At 43.8% G+C, this 19,375-nt stretch overlaps 1 pseudogene; it reads left to right on the top strand.

The window, feature by feature from the left end:
• LOC123405213 overlaps positions 1-19,375 on the top strand; it is a 38,308-nt pseudogene that overhangs the window by 15,040 nt on the left and 3,893 nt on the right.

Below are 19,375 nucleotides of genomic sequence, written 5' to 3'. Positions count from 1 at the left end.
AAATTTCCTCAGTTTTGAAATTTTTGGAAAATTAGAAAAATAAAATGCAGTCCGGAGAGCAAACGAGGAAGCCAGAAGGGCCCACACCGCCACCACCCCCTGGTGGCGGTGGGCAAGCTTGTGGGCACCTCGTGTGCCTCCCGGACTCCGTTTTCTTGCGGAGGACTCCTTCTGGCCCAGAAAAAATCAGTATATAGTTGCCTGAAGGTTTTGATCTCCGTATCGCGCAGTTTTCCTCTGTTTTCGTTTCGAGCTTGTTTCTGCCGCAGATCTAGATCATCATGACTTCCCCAAACGCTCCTAAGGACAAGATCTTCGAGAAGGTCATCAATCCCTACCTCACGGAAGTTCTGAAACACACTCAATCTATCAAGGTGAGCGAGGGGATGTTGCACATCCGTGATGTTGAGGGGCCTAAGAAGACTAGTAGCATGGAGACGAGGCTCGAAGCAATGGAGCAACAAGTCTTCAAGTGCCAAGGGATGGTAGAGCGTGGACTCAACGCCAACCACACGATGATCACGGAGTTCACTAGCAATCACAAGATGGATGTCATTGATATTGGGAAACACCTCTCCAGGCTTTACGATAGGGTTGACCAACTTCAGGGCCAGATCTATGACCTGCAGAATCAAAACTGTGAGTATGAGTACATATTTAAATCAATAAGGTTGGCTGCAGATTTGAGGATTCCGACGACTCGTTCATCTTGCCATGATGGAGCACCTTGTTGGAAATATGCCCTAGAGGCAATAATAAATTAGTTATTATTATATTTCTTAGTTCATGATAATCGTTTATTATCCATGCTATAATTGTATTGATTGGAAACACAATACTTGTGTGGATACATAGACAAAACACTGTCCCTAGTAAGCCTCTAGTTGACTAGCTCGTTGATCAAAGATGGTCAAGGTTTCCTGGCCATAGGCAAGTGTTGTCACTTGATAACGGGATCACATCATTAGGAGAATCATGTGATGGACTAGACCCAAACTAATAGACGTAGCATGTTGATCGTGTCATTTTGTTGCTACTGTTTTCTGCGTGTCAAGTATTTGTTCCTATGACCATGAGATCATATAACTCACGGACACCGGAGGAATGCTTTGTGTGTATCAAACGTCGCAACGTAACTGGGTGACTATAAAGATGCTCTACAGGTATCTCCGAAGGTGTTCGTTGAGTTAGTATAGATCGAGACTGGGATTTGTCACTCCGTGTGACGGAGAGGTATCTCGGGGCCCACTCGGTAATACAACATCACACACAAGCCTTGCAAGCAATGTAACTTAATGTAAGTTGCGGGATCTTGTATTACAGAACGAGTAAAGAGACTTGCCGGTAAACGAGATTGAAATAGGTATGCGGATACTAACGATCGAATCTCGGGCAAGTAACATACCGAAGGACAAAGGGAATGACATACGGGATTATATGAATCCTTGGCACTGAGGTTCAAACGATAAGATCTTCGTAGAATATGTAGGATCCAATATGGGCATCCAGGTCCCGCTATTGGATATTGACCGAGGAGTCTCTCGGGTCATGTCTACATAGTTCTCGAACCCGTAGGGTCTGCACACTTAAGGTTCGACGTTGTTTTATGCGTATTTGAGTTATATGGTTGGTTACCGAATGTTGTTCGGAGTCCCGGATGAGATCACGGACATCACGAGGGTTTCCGGAATGGTCCGGAAACGAAGATTGATATATAGGATGACCTCATTTGGTTACCGGAAGGTTTTCGTGCATTACCGGAAAAGTTTCGGGCTCATCGGTAGTGTACCGGGAGTGCCGGGAGGGGTGCCGGGGACCATCGGGAGGGGTGTCACGCCCCAAGGGGTCTCATGGGCTATGGGAAGAGATAAACCAGCCCCTAGTGGGCTGGAATAAGTTCCCACTAAGGCCCATAAGGTTTGAGAAGGAAAAAACACAAGGTGGAAAGAGTTTCCAAGTGGGAAGGTGGAATCCTACTCCAAGTAGGATTGGAGTAGGACTCCTCCACCTCCAATTTCGGCCAACCCTTGAGGGTTTGAGGCTGCCTCTTCCCTCCCCCTCCCTCCTATATATACTGAGGTATTAGGGCTGATTTGAGACGACTTTTCCACGGCAGCCCGACCACATACCTCCACGGTTTTTCCTCTAGATCGCGTTTCTGCGGAGCTCGGGCGGAGCCCTGCTGAGACAAGGTCATCACCAACCTCCGGAGCGCCGTCACGCTGCCGGAGAACTCTTCTACCTCTCCGTCTCTCTTGCTGGATCAAGAAGGCCGAGATCATCATCGAGCTGTACGTGTGCTGAACGCGGAGGTGCCGTCCGTTCGGTACTAGATCGTGGGACTGATCACGGGATTGTTCGCGGGGCGGATCGAGGGACGTGAGGACGTTCCACTACATCAACCGCGTTCACTAATGCTTCTGCTATACGATCTACAAGGGTACGTAGATCACTCATCCCCTCTCGTAGACGGACATCACCATGATAGGTCATCGTGCGCGTAGGAAATTTTTTGTTTCCCATGCGACGTTCCCCAACAGTGGCATCATGAGCTAGGTTCATGCGTAGATGTCTTCTCGAGTAGAACACAAAAGTTTTTGTGGGCGGTAATGTGCGTTTTTCTGCCCTCCTTAGTCTTTTCTTGATTCCGCGGTATTGTTGGATTGAAGCGGCTTGGACCGACATTACTCGTACGCTTACGAGAGACTGGTTTCATCGCTACGAGTAACCCCGTTGCTCAAAGATGACTGGCAAGTGTCGGTTTCTCCAACTTTAGTTGAATCGGATTTGACCGAGGAGGTCCTTGGATGAGGTTAAATAGCAACTCATATATCTCCGTTGTGGTGTTTGCGTAAGTAAGATGCGATCCTACTAGATACCCATGGTCACCACGTAAAACATGCAACAACAAAATTAGAGGACGTCTAACTTGTTTTTGCAGGGTATGCTTGTGATGTGATATGGCCAACGATGTGATGTGATATATTGGATGTATGCGATGATCATGTTGTAATAGATAATATCGACTTGCACGTCGATGGTACGGCAACCGGCAGGAGCCATAGGGTTGTCTTTATAACTAACGTTTGTGCTTGCAGATGCGTTTACTATTTTGCTAGGACGTAGCTTTAGTAGTAATAGCATGAGTAGCACGACAACCCCGATGGCGACACGTTGATGGAGATCATGATGATGGAGATCATGGTGTGACGCCGGTGACAAGAAGATCGTGCCGGTGCTTTGGTGATGGAGATCAAGAAGCACGTGATGATGGCCATATCATGTCACTTATAAATTGCATGTGATGTTAATCCTTTTATGCACCTTATTTTGCTTAGAACGACGGTAGCATTATGAGGTGATCTCTCACTAAAATTTCAAGACGAAATTGTGTTCTCCCCGACTGTGCACCGTTGCTACAGTTCGTCGTTTCGAGACACCACGTGATGATCGGGTGTGATAGACTCAACGTTCACATACAACGGGTGCAAAACAGTTGCGCACGCGGAACACTCGGGTTAAGCTTGACGAGCCTAGCATGTGCAGACATGGCCTCGGAACACATGAGACCGAAAGGTCGAGCATGAATCATATAGTTGATATGATTAGCATAGAGATGCTTACCACTGAAACTATTCTCGACTCACGTGATGAACTATAACATATCAAGGATACATACAATGATCCTTGAGCGATTCGCGATGTTTGACACTGCAAAAGTAGAAATCAAGAAGGAGTATCAATAGTTGATGGTTTGTAAAACCACTAAGTTTCAAGAAAGGCAAGGGCTAGAAGGGATACTTCGTGAAACGGCAAAACAGTTGCTGCACTAATGAAGAGACCCAAGATTAAAACCAAACCCGAGACTAAGTGCTTCTGTAATGAGGGGAACAATCACTGAGGCGGAGCAACTCAAGATACTTGGTAGATAAGAAGGCTGGCAAAAGTCGAAAGAAGTGTATTTGATATACATGATGTTGATGTGTACTTTACTAGTACTCCTAGTAGCACGAGGGTATTGGATACCGGTTCAGTTGCTAAGTGATTAGTGACGCGAAATGAAAGCTACGGCATAAACGGAGACTAGCTAAAGGCGAGGTGACGATACGTGTTGGAAGTGTTTCCAAGATTGATATGATCAAACGTCGCACGCTCCCTCTACCATCGGGATTGGTGTTAAACCTAAATAATTGTTATTTCGTGCTTGCGTTAAGCATGAACATGATTGGATCGTGTTTATTGCAATACGATTATTCATTTAAAGAGAATAATGGTTACTCTATTTTCTTGAATAATCACCTTCAATGGTTTATTGAATCTCGATCGTAGTGTTACACATGTTCATGACATTGGTGCCAAAAGATACAAGTTGATGATGATAGTACCACTTACTTGTGGCACTGCCGCTTGAGTCATGTTAGTATAAATTGCATGAAGAGGCTCCATGCTGATGGATCTTTGTACTCACCTGATTTCGAATCACTAGTGACATGCGAATCATACCACATGAGCGAGGCCTTGTTTTCATTAAGATGAAATAAGATAGTAACTTGTTGGAAGTGATACATTTTGATGTATGCAGTCCAATGGGTGCTGAGGCACGCAGTGGATATCATTATGTTCTTACTTCACTCATGATTTGAGTAGATACAGGAGTATTTACTTAATGAATCACAAGTCTAAAATGTTGAAAAGTTCAATTCCGTTTCAGAGTGAAGTTCGTCGTAACAAGAGGATAAACTGTCTATGATATGATCATGGAAATGAATATCTGAGTTACGAGTTTTGGTACACAGTTAAGACAATGTGGAAATTGTTTCGCAGTTCATGCCACCTGGATAATCATAGTGTGATGATGTGTCTGAACGTCATAGCCACGCACTATTTGGTATGGTGCATACTATGATGTCTCTTATCGAATTACCACTATCGTTTATGGGTTATGCATTAGAGACAACCGCACTCACTTTAAATAGGGCACCGCGTATTTCCGTTGAGATGACACAGTATAGACTGAGGTTTAGAGAAATCTAAACTGTCGTTTCTTGAAAGTTTGGGGTTTCGACACTTATGTGAAAAAGTTTCAGTCTGATAAGCTCGAACCCAAAGCGGATAAATGCATCTTCATAGGATATCCAAAACAGTTGGGTACATCTCCTATCTCAGATCCGAAAGCAAAGTGTTTGTTTCTAGAATCGGATCCTTTCTCGAGGAAAGGTTTCTCTCGAAAGAATTGAGTGGGAGGGTAGTAGAACTTAATGAGGTTATTGAACCATCACTTCAACCAGTGTGTAGCAGGGCGCAGGAAGTTGTTCATGTGGCGCCTACACCAATTGAAGTGGAAGCTGATGATGATGATCATTGAGCTTCGAATCAAGTTACTACAAACCTCGTAGGTCGACAAGGTCGCGTACTGCTGCAGAGTAGTACGGTTACCCTGCCTTGAAGGTCATGTTGTTGAGCAACAGTGAACCTACGAGTTATGGAGAAAGCGATGGTGGGCCCAGATTCCGACAAATGGCTGGAAGCCATGAAATCCGAGAGAGGATCCATGTGTGAAAACAAAGTGTAGACTTTGGTAGAACTACTTGATGGTCATAGGACTATTGAGTAAAAATGGATCTTTAAAAGAAGACAGACGATGATGGTGATAAGTCACTATTAAGAAAAGCTCGACTTGTCGCAAAGATGTTTTTGATAAGATCAAACAGTTGACTATGATGAGACTTTCTCACTCATAGCGATGCTAAAAGTCTGTTAGAATTATGTTAGTTGTTGATGCATTATTTATGAAATATTGCACGTAGGATGTCAAAACATTGTTTTCTCGACGGTTTCCTTGAGCAAACATTGTATGTGATACAACCAGAAGGTTTTGTCGATCCTAAAGATACTAGCAAGTATGCAAGCTCCAGTGATCCTTCAATGGACTGGTGCAAGCATCTCGGAGTTGGAATATACACTTTGATGAGATGATCAAAGATTTTGGGTTTGTACAAGGTTTATGAGAAACTTGTATTTCCAAAGAAGTGAGTGGGAGCACTATAGAATTTCTGATAGGTATATGTGGTTGACATATTATGGATCAGAAGTAATGTAGAATTTCTTTAAAGCATACAAGGTTGTTTCAAAGAAGTTTTCAAAGGAGTACCTGGATTACACTACTTGAACGTTGAGCATCAAAGATCTATGGAGATAGATCGAAAGCGCTTAATAGAAGTTTCAACAAGATGCATGCCTTGACAAGTTTTTGAAAGAGTTCAAAATAGACCAGCAAAGAAGGAGTTCTTGGTTGCGTTGTGAGGTGTGAATTTGAGTAAGACTCAAAACCCGACCACGGCAGAATAAAGAGAATAGACGAAGGTCGTCTTCTATGCCTTAGCCGTAGAATCTAAAGTATGCCATGCTGTGTACCGCACCTGAAGTGTGCCTTGACTCAAAGTATGTTGAGAGGTACAGAGAGTGATCCATGATTGAATCACTAGCAGCAGTCGAAATTTATCCTTAGTAACTAATGGACTAAGGAATTTTTCTCGATTATGGAGGTGGTTAAAGAGTTTGTCGTAAAGGGTTACGTCAATGCAAGCTTTGACACTAATCCGGATAACTATGAGTAGTGAAACGGATTCGTATAGTAGAGTAGATATTTGGAGCATTTCCGAATAGCACGTAGTAGCACCATCTATAAGATGACATAAAGATTTGTAAAGAACGCACGAATCTGAAAGTTTCAGAACCGTTGACTAAAACCTCTCTCACGAGCAAGACGTGATCAGACCCCATAACTATATGGGTGTTGGATTCGTTGGAATCACATGGTGATGTGAACTAGATTATTGACTCTAGTGCAAGTGGGAGACTGTTGGAAATATGCCCTAGAGGCAATAATAAATTAGTTATTATTATATTTCTTAGTTCATGATAATCGTTTATTATCCATGCTATAATTGTATTGATTGGAAACACAATACTTGTGTGGATACATAGACAAAACACTGTCCCTAGTAAGCCTCTAGTTGACTAGCTCGTTGATCAAAGATGGTCAAGGTTTCCTGGCCATAGGCAAGTGTTGTCACTTGATAACGGGATCACATCATTAGGAGAATCATGTGATGGACTAGACCCAAACTAATAGACGTAGCATGTTGATCGTGTCATTTTGTTGCTACTGTTTTCTGCGTGTCAAGTATTTGTTCCTATGACCATGAGATCATATAACTCACGGACACCGGAGGAATGCTTTGTGTGTATCAAACGTCGCAACGTAACTGGGTGACTATAAAGATGCTCTACAGGTATCTCCGAAGGTGTTCGTTGAGTTAGTATAGATCGAGACTGGGATTTGTCACTCCGTGTGATGGAGAGGTATCTCGGGGCCCACTCGGTAATACAACATCACACACAAGCCTTGCAAGCAATGTAACTTAATGTAAGTTGCGGGATCTTGTATTACGGAACGAGTAAAGAGACTTGCCGGTAAACGAGATTGAAATAGGTATGCGGATACTAACGATCGAATCTCGGGCAAGTAACATACCGAAGGACAAAGGGAATGACATACGGGATTATATGAATCCTTGGCACTGAGGTTCAAACGATAAGATCTTCGTAGAATATGTAGGATCCAATATGGGCATCCAGGTCCCGCTATTGGATATTGACCGAGGAGTCTCTCGGGTCATGTCTACATAGTTCTCGAACCCGCAGGGTCTGCACACTTAAGGTTCGACGTTGTTTTATGCGTATTTGAGTTATATGGTTGGTTACCGAATGTTGTTCGGAGTCCCGGATGAGATCACGGACATCACGAGGGTTTCCGGAATGGTCCGGAAACGAAGATTGATATATAGGATGACCTCATTTGGTTACCGGAAGGTTTTCGTGCATTACCGGAAAAGTTTCGGGCTCATCGGTAGTGTACCGGGAGTGCCGGGAGGGGTGCCGGGGACCATCGGGAGGGGTGTCACGCCCCAAGGGGTCTCATGGGCTATGGGAAGAGATAAACCAGCCCCTAGTGGGCTGGAATAAGTTCCCACTAAGGCCCATAAGGTTTGAGAAGGAAAAAACACAAGGTGGAAAGAGTTTCCAAGTGGGAAGGTGGAATCCTACTCCAAGTAGGATTGGAGTAGGACTCCTCCACCTCCAATTTCGGCCAACCCTTGAGGGTTTGAGGCTGCCTCTTCCCTCCCCCTCCCTCCTATATATACTGAGGTATTAGGGCTGATTTGAGACGACTTTTCCACGGCAGCCCGACCACATACCTCCACGGTTTTTCCTCTAGATCGCGTTTCTGCGGAGCTCGGGCGGAGCCCTGCTGAGACAAGGTCATCACCAACCTCCGGAGCGCCGTCACGCTGCCGGAGAACTCTTCTACCTCTCCGTCTCTCTTGCTGGATCAAGAAGGCCGAGATCATCGTCGAGCTGTACGTGTGCTGAACGCGGAGGTGCCGTCCGTTCGGTACTAGATCGTGGGACTGATCACGGGATTGTTCGCGGGGCGGATCGAGGGACGTGAGGACGTTCCACTACATCAACCGCGTTCACTAATGCTTCTGCTGTACGATCTACAAGGGTACGTAGATCACTCATCCCCTCTCGTAGACGGACATCACCATGATAGGTCTTCGTGCGCGTAGGAAATTTTTTGTTTCCCATGCGACGTTCCCCAACACACCTCTGCCTTGGAATACGGAGGATCAGACTACGACAACAACACCACCATCACCACCAAAGGAAGACAACTAAGCATTGGTATGGGCAATCCCCTTGGCTTCTGCTAAGCTTGGGGGAGTTGCCCTGGTATCGTATCACCTTTATATCTTTTGCTTTTACCTTTGTTTTAGTTCTTTCCTTTTCATTTTTTATTTCTTCTTTTAGAGGAATAAGTCTTTAGTTTTTAGTTTGAGTCTTTTGCTTTTGTCTCTCCCCCGATGTATTCGAGCTTACGAGCTACATAATAAAGAGTGTCTTAGTCAAGGGCTCTGCTCTGTGCCATGATCAAAAGTATGAAAAGAACGATAGCATGAAAGATCACGAGACGATCTTATGGAAAGTGATAACTTCACTTATGACAAGTATGATGATTGAAACTTGTTGAGAATAAATTAACATAGACCTCAGTCATTGTTGCCATTAATAAGAAGTAATAAGGAAAGAGAGGTTCACATATAAATATATGATCTTAGACACTTTTTACAATTGTGAGCACTCACCAAACTATTACATGCCTAGGAGTAGATGTTGGACAAGGAAGACAATATAATGAATTGTGTTTGCTTAGTTCCAACCAATGTTATAAGATTAGAGATCCCTTAGCATGTGACGATTGCTTCCACATCATATTAGCCAAAACTCCCGCACCAAGTAGAGATACTACTTGTGCATCCATAAACCTCCAACCAATTTTTCCATGAGAGTCAAACGTACCTACCTATGGATTGAACAAGATCCTTCAAGTAAGTTGTCATCGGTGCAAGCAATAAAAATTGCTCTCTAATATGTATGACCTATTAGTGTGTGGAAAATAAGCTTTGTACGAACCTGTGATGAGGAACACATAAAAGCGACAGACTGCATAATAAAGTTCTTTATCACAGGAGGCAATACAAAGTGACGTTCCTCCGCATTAAGAGGACACGCATCCAAACCTCAAAAGCGCATGACAACCTCTGCTTCCCTCTGCGAAGGGCCTATCTTGTACCTTTACTTTTTACCCTTGTAAGAGTCATGGTGATCATCACCAATTCCCTTTTTGCCTTTTTCTTGGCTACCGTCACATGCTTGGGAAAGATCTATATTCATATATCAACTTGGAGTTGAGTACTCATGCTTTATTATTGTTGAGTTTACCCTTGAGGTAAACCGTTGGGAGGCAAAACTATAAGCCCCTACCTTCCTCTGTGTCCAGCTGAAACTTTGACACCATGAGTACCACGTGAGTTATAACAATTGTGGAAAACAAAAGAGATGATTGAGTATGTGGGTTTGCCTTACAAGCTCTTATTTGACTCTTTCTGATGTTGTGATAAATTGCAATTACTTCAATGACTTTGGACTATTGTTGGTTACTTCTTGGTAAGGTTTTTTGCTTCATGCTTTGCTTTGTGAAGGAATTGTTACTTTCCCATAAGAATCTTTATGATATATTGTTGTTCTATGTGTGATCATGATGCCCTCATGTCGTATTATGTTTTATCGACACCTTCATCCCCAAACATGTGGACATGTTTATGGAACTTGGTTTTCGCTTGAGGACAACCGAGGTCTAAGCTTGGGGGAGTTGATACGTCCATTTTGCATCATGCTTTCATGTTGATATTTATTGCTTTTTGGGCTGTTATATTACTTGTGGTACCATATTTATGCCTTTTCTCTCTTATTTTCCAAGGATTATTTGAAGAGGGAGAATTCAGGTAGCTGGAATTCTCGACTGGAAAAGGAGCAAATCCTAGTCCACTATTCTGCACATCTCCAAATGCCTTGAAAATTTACGTGAATTTTTTCTAGAATATATTAAAAATACTGGGCGAAAGAACTACCAGAGGGGGGCCACCAGGGCCCAACAAGCTTGCCCACCGCCACCACCCCCTGGTGGCGTAGGGCAGGCTTGTGGGCAGCCCACTGGCCCACTAGCCCCCCTATTTTGCTATATGATGCATCCTGAACTGGAAAAAATCATACGGGAGCTTTTTAGTGGTTTCGCCGCCGCCACGGGGCGGAACTTGAGCAGATCCAATCTAGAGCTCCGGCAGGACGATCCTGCCGGGGAAACTTCCCTCCCGAAGGGGGAAATCGTCGGCACCGTCATCACCAACACTCCTCTCAACGAAGGGGAGGCATCTTCATCAACATCTTGATCAGCACCATCTCCTCTCCAATCCCTAGTTCATCTCTTGTAATCAATCTTCGTCTCGTGACTCCGATTGGTACTTGTAAGGTTGCTAGTAGTGTTGATTACTCTTTGTAGTTGATGCTTGTTGGATTATTTGGTGGAAGAGTTTATGTTTAGATCCTTGATGCAATTCATTGCACCTCAGGTCATGATTATGATTATGTGTTGTGAGTAGTTACTTTTGTTCCTAAGGACATGGGATAAGTCATGCTGATAATAGTCATGTGAATTTGATATTCGTTCGGTATTTTGATATGTTGTATGTTTTTTTCCTCTAGTGGTGTTATGTGAACGTCGACTACATAACACCTCACCATATTTGGGCCTATAGGAAGGCATCAGGAAGTAGTAAGTAGATGATGGGTTGCTGGAGTGACAGAAGCTTAAACCCCAGTCCATGTGTTGCTTCGTGAGGGGCTATTTCGATCCACTAGTTTAATGCTATGGTTAGACTTTGTCTTAATTCTTCTTTTGTAGGCGGATGCTTGCGAGAGAGGTTAATCATAAGTGGGATGCTTTTCCAAGTAAGGGCAGTACCCAAGCGCCGGTCCACCCAAATATCAAACTATCAAAGTAACGAACGCGAATCATATGAACATGATGGAACTAGCATGACAAAAATTCCCGTGTGTACTCGGGGGCGTTTTTCCTCCTATAAGACTTTGTTCAGGCTTGTCCCTTGCTACAAAAATGATTGGGCCACTTGCTGCACCGTTGCTACTACTTGTTAGTTGTTAGTTTTTGCTCGCTACGTTTCACCTCGCTACACAATCACTTGTTACCGCTACTTTCATTGCTTGCAGTTATTACCCTTCTGAAATCCGTTTATCAGAGCCTTCTGCTCCTTCTTGGGTTCGACACTCTTACTTATCGAAAGGACTACGATTGATCCCCTATACTTGTGGGTCATCATGGCACTTCCGCCTTTGTCATATCGGTGTTAAGCGCATGAAGAAGCTCCGTACTGATGGACTATTAGAGTCTCTTGACTTTGAATCATTTGACACATGTGAACCGTGCCTCATGGGCAAGATGACTAAGACTCCATTCTCAGGAATAATGGAGAGAGCAACCGACTTATTGGAAATAATACATACTGATGTGTGTGGTCCAATGAACGTTGAAGCTCGCGGTGGCTATCGTTATGTTCTCACTCTCACCGATGATTTGAGTAGGTATGGGTATATCTACTTGATGAAGCACAAATCTGAGACATTTGAAAAGTTCAAGGAATTTTAGAGTGAGGTCGAGAATCAATGTGATAAAAAATTAAGTGTCTACAATCTGATCGTGGAGGAGAATATTTGAGTCACGAGTTTTGCACACACCTAAGGAAGTGTGGAATCGTTTCACAACTGACACCGCCTGGCACACCGCAACGCAACGGAGTGTGTGAATGTCGTAATCGCACTTTATTAGATATGTTACGATCTTTGATGTCTCTCACCGACTTACCGCTATCATTTTGGGGATATGCATTACAAACTGCAGCATTCACTTTAAATAGGGCACCATCTAAGTCCGTTGAGACGACACTGTATGAACTATGGTTTGGCAAGAAACCTAAGTTGTCGTTTCTTAAAGTTTGGGGATGTGATGCTTATGTGAAGAAACTTCAACCAGAAAAGCTCGAACCCAAAGCGGAGAAATGCATATTCATAGGATACCCTAAGGAAACTATTGGGTATACCTTCTATCTTAGATCCGAAGGTAAAACCTTTGTTGCCAAGAACGGATCCTTTCTAGAGAAAGAGTTTCTCTCGAAAGAAGTAAGTGGGGGGAAGGTAGAACTTGATGAGGTAATTACACCCCCTCTCGAACAGGAAAGTAGAGCAGCGCGGGAAATTGTTCCTGTGGCGCCTGCACCAACTGAAGAGGAAGTTAATGATAATGATCATGAAGCTTCGGATCAAGTTACTACTGAACCGCGAAGGTCCACAAGGGCACGCTCCGCACTAGAGTGGTACGGCAACCCTGTGATGGAAATCATGTTGTTAGACAACGGTGAACCTTCGAATTATGAAGAAGCGATGACGGGCCCAAATTCCAACAAATGGCTTGAAGCTATGAAATCCGAGATAGGATCCATGTATGAGAACAAAGTATGGACTTTGGTGGGCTTGCCCGATGACCGGCGAGCTATAGAAAATAAATGGATCTTCAAGAAGAAGAGTGATGCAAACAGTAATGTAACCGTTTATAAAGCTCGACTTGTCGCAAAGGGTTTTCGACAAATTCAAGGAATTGACTACGAAGAGACTTTCTCTCCCGTAGCGAAGATAAAATCAGTCCGAATCATGTTAGCAATTGCCGCCTTTTATGATTATGAAATTTGGCAAATGGACATCAAAACAGCGTTCCTTAACGGGAACCTTAAGGAAGAGTTGTATATGATGCAACCAGAAGGTTTTGCCGACCCTAAGGGTGCTAACAAAGTGTGCAAGCTCCAGCGCTCCATCTATGGGCTGGTGCAAGCATCTCGGAGTTGGAACATTCGCTTTAATGAGGTGATTAAAGCGTTTGGGTTCATACAGGTTTACGGAGAAGCCTGTCTGTACAAGAAAGCGAGTGGGAGCTCTGTAGCTTTCCTCATACTGTATGTGGATGACATATTATTGATGGGGAATAAGATAGAGATGTTGGAGAGCATAAAGGCCTATTTGAACAAGAGTTTTTCAATGAAGGACCTTGGAGAAGCTGCATACATATTAGGCATCAAGATCTATAGAGATAGATCGAGACGCCTCATAGGTCTTTCGCAAAGTACATACCTTGACAAGATATTGAAGAAGTTCAATATGGAAAACTCAAAGAAAGGGTTCTTGCCAGTTTTACAAGGTATGAGATTGAGTAAGACTCAGTCACCGGCCACGGCAGCAGATAGAGAGAAGATGAGTATTGTCCCCTACGCTTCAGCCGTAGGCTCTCTAATGTATGCCATGTTGTGTACCAGACCTAATATAAACCTTGCCATAAGTTTGGTAGGGAGGTACCAAAGTGATCCCGGTATGGAACACTGGACAGCGGTCAAGAATGTCCTTAAGTACCTGAAGAGGACTAAGGAGATGTTTCTCGTTTATGGAGGTGACGAAGAGCTCATCGTAAAGGGTTACGTCGACGCTAGCTTCGACACAGATCCGGATGACTCTAAGTCACACACCGGATACGTATATGTTTTGAATGGTGGGGTAGTGAGCTGGAGCAGCAGCAAGCAAGAAGTCGTGGCAGCATCTACATGTGAAGCGGAGTACATAGCTGCTTCAGCAACAGCTCATGAAGGAATTTGGATGAAGGAGCTCATCACCGACCTTGGAGTGGTTCCAAGTGCGTCGGGTCCAATGACACTCTTGTGTGATAACACTGGGGCCATTGCCATAGCCAAGGAGCCCAGGTTTCATCGGAAGACGAAGCACATCAAACGCCACTACAACTCCATCCAGGACCATGTCCAGAGTGGAGTAATAGAGATTTGTAAAGTACACACGGATCTAAATGTTGCAGACCCGTTGACTAAACCTCTTCCACGAGCAAAACATGATCAACACCATAATGCTATGGGTGTTCGATACAACACAATGTAACCAGGTTATTGACTCTAGTGCAAGTGGGAGACTGTTGGAAATATGCCCTAGAGGCAATAATAAAATGGTTATTGTCATATTCCCTTGTTCATGATAATCGTCTATTGTTCATGCCATAATTGTATTAACAGGAAACAGTAATACTTGTGTGAATAAATAGATCACAATGTGTCCCTAGCAAGCCTCTAGTTGGCTAGCTCGTTAGTCAATAGATGATCATGGTTTCCTGGTCATGGGCATTAGATGTCATTGATAACGGGATCACATCATTGGGAGAATGATCTGATGGACAAGACCCAATCCTAAGCGTAGCACTAGATCGTATTGTTCGTATGCTAAAGCTTTTCTAATGTCAAGTGTCTTTTCCTTCGACCGTGAGATTGTGGAACTCCCGGATACCATAGGAGTGCTTTGGGTGTATAAAACGTCACAACATAACTGGGTGACTATAAAGGTGCACTACGGGTACCTCTGAAAGTGTCTGTTGGGTTGGTACGAATCGAGATCGGGATTTGTCACTCCGCGTGACGGAGAGGTATCTCTGGGCCCACTCGGTATAACATCATCATGAGCTCAATGTTACTAAGGAGTTAGTCACACGATGACGTGCTACGGAACGAGTAAAGAGACTTACCAGTAACGAGATTGAACAAGGTATAGGCATACCGACGATCGAATCTTGGGCAAGTTCTATACCGACGGACAAAGGGAATTGTATACGGGATTGATTGAATCCTTGACATCGTGGTACATCCGATGAGATCATCGTGGATCAAGTGGGAGCCACCATGGGTATCTAGACCCCTTTGATGGTCATTGGCCGGAGAGGTGTCTCATTCATGTCTGCCTGTCTCCCGAACCCGTAGGGTCTACACACCTAAGGTTCGATGATGCTAGGGTTATAGGGAATTGTTATACGAGGTTACCGAAAGTTGTTCGGAGTCCCAGATGAGATCCGGACGTCACTATGAGCTCCGGAATGGTCCGGAGGTAAAGATTCATATATAGGATGGATGGTTTTGGACACCGGAAATGTTTCGGGCGTCACCGGTAATGTACAGGGAACACCGGAAATGGTCCCAGGGGTCCACCGGGAGGGGCCACCAGCCCCAAGAGTTAGCATGGGCCAAAAGAGGGAGGGAAACCAGCCCAAAGTGGGCTGGTGCGCCTCCCACAAGAAGGCCCAAGGCGCAGGAGGTGGAGAGGGGGGGGGAACCCTAGGCGCTGGTGGGCCTAAGGCCCACCTAGGGGTGCGCCACCCCCTCCCCCTGCCCTAGCCGCCGCACCTCCCATCTGGGGGACTGCCACACCACCTAGGGTGGGAACCCTAGGGGTGGCACCCCCTCCCCTCCTCCTATATATAGTGGGGGTTTTGGGGCTGTTTTACACACAGTTTCCATCTCTCTCGGCGCAGCCCTGCCGCCCTTCTTCCTCCTCTCCCACGGTGCTTGGCGAAGCCCTGCCGGGAGACATCGTCTCTCCATCGACACCACGCCGTCGTGCTGCCGGAGATCTTCCCCAGCCTCTCCCTCCTCCTTGCTGGATCAAGGTGCGGGAGACGTCACCGGGCTGCACGTGTGTTGAATGCGGAGGTGCCGTGGTTCGGCACTAGATCAGAATCACACCGCGATCTGAATCGCCGCGAGTACGACTCCATCAACCGCGTTCTAGCAACACTTCGCTTAGTGATCTCCAAAGGTATGAAGATGCACTCACCTCTCTCTCGTTTCTGGTCTCTCCATAGGAAGATCTAAATATGGCGTAGGAAATATTTTGAATTTATGTTACGTTACCCAACAATAAGGGCATCTAAGAAAAAAAAATACACATTCAGGGTAGAAAATACACATTTTATATGACAAGAATCGAATAAATAGGCCAATTTTACACACTGCAATCACAAACCTAGTATTACACATCAATTTTCAAATATTCCGATCTACAAGGCTAGTTCCAAATTGATCAAAGCAGGAAGTAAAAGAAAAAGGCATTGTTGAAACAAACAAAAAGTAAGATGTTGTATCCAGACCTCACCCAACCACACTTCTGTTCATTCTCTTGCAAAAACTCTATATATTCAACAGCCTGCAATAGAAAATGGTGTCAAGAAAACCAGCTTAATTAAATGGGTTGCAGCATATAATCAATAACCTTCTAGGTTTGTGCCTTGTTTGTTTTATGATACCCGGAACCAAGTTATTTATGTGCATCTCTAGTTAGAACCCAACCGAAATTAATACAATATCTGAGGTGAAAAAAAAACATAAAAATTAATAGACAAAAAATAATTAGCAGGATTAAGCACCACATCGCGAGTGTTGCATGTTGGAAAGGGTAATCGTTAAGACTTCAAGGTCGGCCCATCATGAATGAAAGCTTGCACGAATGGACAAATTATGTAACAGAAAATCAATATTCAGAGGACTGTTAACTAACACCCCAGGGAGCATTTTGAAGCAAGAAAAATATCATGACAGATTGATTAACATGATTGTACCTTTTTTAGGCTCGACCTCCTATATGAAGTATCTTATAGTCCCTTACACCATACCAAGGTAGCCTATATGAAATAACAACTTGGACACTATAAAGAATTACTACTCAAGCTAACTGGGACACTATAAAGAATTACTACTCAAGCTGACAGACCAAAAACTAATTGAAATATGTGATTTCATAATCTGCTCCATTTGCCAAAAAACGAAAAGCAAACAATGGACTATATCAATAAATCTTGTAATGGTTGTGTTAGATGATAACTAAGAACTACTTAAATTAGCACAATGAATTTAGATGGTCAAATCTCCAGCTTGCTAGTTCTCTCTTTTGGTTGTTAATAGATCTCAAAGATTGCAAGAGTTCACCAACAATTGATGCCCAAAAATCCTAACTCTGCTTAGCCGGGTGATACATGCAACTCCTAGGCTGTATCACCCTGAGTTGAAGAATTATAAATAGCAAATACGTTACATGTGAGTGTGTGTGCGTGTGTTGTTAACTGATTCAATCCATCTCAAGGCAACCAAGGCAACAATTAAGCACCAATTTATTGCTGAACCCAATGTAAATTCTGATCAACCACAGACATTTGTATACCTTGCATCATTTTATTTGTTTGTAAAGTAGAAATTTGAGCAGTTAAACATTTCCAACTTTGTATATATTATAAAGTTTATGTTTCTCCTGTAGCCGTCCACATTTTCACACATGAAGATGCATTCGACAATAATTTAGAAGAGATAATACGTCTCGGTTAAACAACCCACTGCATAATCTTTTATGGATTCGATGACTGTAAGGTCTGGTCTCCCAATTTGCATAGGAATTCTGAATGTATAGTGTTTACCATGGCTTTAATTAACATGCTGCCATGTCTTCCAATGCATAAACTTTGTCATACAACAGTACGTCTCAGTTGAACAACCCATTGAAATAGTGTTTATCATGGATGTAATTAATTAGGTTGCTTCAATAAACATAACCCCACTGCATACGTCTCAGTTAAATAACAATACACTACAGAACAAAGAATACTCATGTATTCTCCACCTAATCTAAAAACCATTCGATCTTCACTAAAACTATTTTTTGAACACAATTAATGCCATAACAAGGAGAATGAAGGGGAACAAATCATGTTGTCCTCACCGTCGCAAAGAAGATGTTACGAGAAGGCAAGCAATAACTGAGTTAGAAAGAACAGAACCCATCGCGTACTGAAAATTCTTTTAAGTGCGAGAGCACACCTGCTACACACACGGCTAAGGAAGACAATGGCAATGGAGGAGAAGATTGAGATCGACGCACCTGTAACGGCGTCCTCTAAGGAGCCGAACTTCCGGTCGTTGAATCTCCACACGACCTTGTAAGCCACCTGCTCTTCCGAACGAACCCTTGCCAACGCTTCCCGCCACCTGCATGCGGGGCTGCAATAAGTATCAATCTTTCTTGAATGCTTTCTCTCTAACCTTTGAGAAATAAAGTAGGGAAAGGAAAAGCTAGTACGATCCTATAAATAACACATCATTTTTCTAACTAAGTTATAAAAAGCTAACTAAGAACTAAAGCTGTTCTCAGCTCTTATTTCCTTTGTTACTATTTTAACCGATGCCTCAAAATTTTCAACAAAAGGATTTACTCCAACTTCTTGTATTGTTGAAGTAGTCGCTGAACAATGCAAATATGAGCATCCGAACAAGAACGGCAAATAAAAATGCAGAATAAATTGTTCAGGGAAAGAGGGTATTAAAATCAATTTTTAAAAAAATCGGAAGATGTTGAAACCACACAGAATATTTGCTCTAGTTATGTTCCACCTAGAAGAATAGTGCATATAGAAGCAAAACATATCTCGGGATCAAGAATATGTGAGCATTTACCACTGAACCCCACTATGTAATAACATTCTTTTTCTTTCATTGGAGTAAAGAACTGTCAATTAGATGTTGCATCTGAGAATCCAATGCCACCAGAACCACTGAATCAAATCAAACCAGTCAGGTTCTTGCGAAGCCAAGAATGTACAGGGAGGAGGATGACCTCCTCAACGAGCAAACTCCGCTCGTCGGCCGCCACCGTCTTGACCCGGAGCTCATGGTGGGCTGAGTGCGGCATCCCCACAACGTCTGCTGTCATACTCCTTTGACCGGCAATGGCAATCACGTCCATACAACCATCAGTGCACAAGGTCAATCCTATCTTTCTTCTTTCCATACAAGAATATGCAAATGAGTCAACATTATTCAAAAATCAGTAGCTCACTTCATTCATTCATTCACCACACTGAGCTCTCCCGACGCAGGCTGCGGCCGAATGCGCGGGGAAGGGGGCGGCACCGAGCGGTGTGGGGGCGGGGTCGGCACCGAGCGGCACAGGGGCGGGGGCTAGCGCACGGGGGCGGCCG

Source organism: Hordeum vulgare, chromosome 6H, assembly GCF_904849725.1.
Source record: "Hordeum vulgare subsp. vulgare chromosome 6H, MorexV3_pseudomolecules_assembly, whole genome shotgun sequence".
Taxonomy (NCBI): Eukaryota; Viridiplantae; Streptophyta; class Magnoliopsida; order Poales; family Poaceae; genus Hordeum; species Hordeum vulgare.
The sequence above is the reverse complement of the archived record's forward strand: the minus strand, read 5'-3'. Positions and strand labels throughout refer to the sequence as shown.